Here is a 2,500-nt window from a genome sequence, read left to right as displayed (position 1 = left end):
ATAGTCCCATATTTAGTAATTCCTGAACTATTTCTTCTGTATTGAGGATCATCGAAAAAAGCAAGAATACTATTTCTACGAAAAAGACCATTTATGGGTATTTCAATCGAAATACCGGAAGGGGGGTCGTAGTTCTTTTTCTCGTTCTTGAAGTGATTCAAATTGAATGATGAATCCATTTCTTCGCCTCTTTGCCAATAAATCAGAATTACCGTGGAAAATAGCAGGATATGTGAGATTAGATTGACCCGTACATAGGATTGGATTAAGTTCTGAATAATCAGGAATTCCGCTTTCGTTTTTACCAGAGAGATCCGGACCATAAAATTTTTGTCCCACTTTATCATTATTTACTGAAAGGCTAGAAATATATCTTCTTTCGACACAAAGAGAATGAACGTTAATTTGATCTTGATCCTTGTAGAGTGAAAAAGGGACTACACTGCATCCGCACGAACCTCCTGATAATATCCATAAATGACTTGTTTTTGGTAAGAGATGGACATTACTATATGTAAATTCGGGTGCATGGTACACGTCGGTACTCCAATGCATTTCTCCCTCTGAGTCAGAATAAATATGTTTTCGAACTCTCTCTTTTAAATTAAGAGTGTATGTTCCCGCGCGAATCTCAGCAATCACTTGTTCTGATTCTACATATTGATCATTTTGAACTAAAAGTAAACTTTTTGGTGGAATAGTGACGTTATGTATAATATCCTCACTCTCAATAGTTACATACAAGTCTATATAACATAAAAAAGCAGGATGCCCATGGCGTGTACGTGTGGGATGAACCAAATTCTCATTGAATTTGATTTTGCCATTAGAAGAAGCTCGTATATGTTCTGCAGTCCCCCCTGTGAATACTCCGCCGGTATGAAAAGTTCTTAATGTTAGTTGAGTACCCGGTTCTCCAATAGATTGACCCGCAATAATACCTACGGCTTCTCCCAATTCTACCAGGTCCCCGTGAGTAGGACTTCGTCCATAACATAATCGGCAGATCCAAGATGTACTCCTACAAGTAAAGGGAGTCCGAATAGATATTGGTTGGGTTTGAAAGGTTATGAATCGATTAATAAGTCCAATACCAATATCTTGATTTCGAACACCAATGCATCGCGGGCCCATATATATATCGTCCGCTAATACACGACCAATTAATGTTTGGATAAAAATTCTTTCCGGAATCATCCTATTTCCAGGACTCACTAAAATCCCTCGGATGGTTCCACAATCGGTTCTACGTACAACAATGTGTTGAACTACTTCAACAAGTCTACGTGTAAGATATCCAGCATCCGATGTTCGTACAGCAGTATCCACAACTCCTTTCCGCGCTCCGTAGCAAGAAATTATATATTCCGTTAAGGACAGCCCCTCACGTAAATTGCTTTGAATGGGTAAATCAATCATTTGTCCTTGTGGATCTGACATTAATCCTCTCATACCTACTAATTGGTGTACTTGAGATGCATTTCCTCGAGCTCCCGAAAAAGACATTATATGGACTGGATTAAAAGGGTCAGTCATCCTAAAATTAGGATTCATTTCTTGTCGCAAATATTCACTTGTAGCATACCATATCTCAATGGACTGGCGTAATTTTTCTACTGCGTGTACGTTTCCATAATGATGGTGTTTTTCCAAAATCAAACTTTGTTGTTCAGCATCTTGGACTAGCCATCCCTTAGAAGGGATTGTTAAAAGATCATCAATTCCTAATGAAATGGATGTAGCAGTGGCCTGCTGGAACCCCAGAGTCTTTAGTTGATCCAGGATGTGTGATGTATATGCCATTCCGAAGTGATCTATTAATCTGCTAATAAGTCGTTTAATGGCAGTTCCATCTATCACTTTATTGTGAAAGACCAGATCGGCCCGTTCCGCCATAAGTACCTCCATATTACGCTGAGTGGGGGTTCGACAATAGGTTTGAGTTAATGATTAGAAAACTTCCTTTTCTCGATCTTGATTCGCGTAGAAATTCAGGACCTATGGTCCTAGTTGAACCGGAGAGAACAAAATTCATACCGGTGTCATATAATTACTTAGCTGAGTGAGATACCAGAGGATTAGGTACCATATGAGCAGGCCCGGCAAAATCCTTGTATAGCCTCTTCGATTTCTCGATAAAGAGAAATATGACCAACAGTGGTTCGAATGTATATACAAAGAATTTCTTTTTTTATACTTTTTACTATTAGATAGTACCCATAAATCTCATGATGGGTACCCAAAGATTCATAGTGAACTTCGATAGGGGCTTCTCTTGAAGCAATAACGCGTTGATCTAGTCGCCATCGGAGCCACAAAGGACTATCTAAATTGATCCTTTTCTGGCGATAAGCTCCAATTGCATCATAGGAATTACAAAAAAAGGGTTCTTTCGTATATTTATAGTTATTATTGTAAATTTTTGCATTTTTATGATTTTTGCGATTAGATGGATTATACCGATTTGCACAAATACCTCGGCGATTCCCGCTCGTTAATA

This window comes from Cucumis melo, unplaced genomic scaffold (genome assembly GCF_025177605.1).
Source record: "Cucumis melo cultivar AY unplaced genomic scaffold, USDA_Cmelo_AY_1.0 utg002275l, whole genome shotgun sequence".
Classification (NCBI taxonomy): Eukaryota; Viridiplantae; Streptophyta; class Magnoliopsida; order Cucurbitales; family Cucurbitaceae; genus Cucumis; species Cucumis melo.
This window is presented reverse-complemented; position numbering follows the sequence as displayed.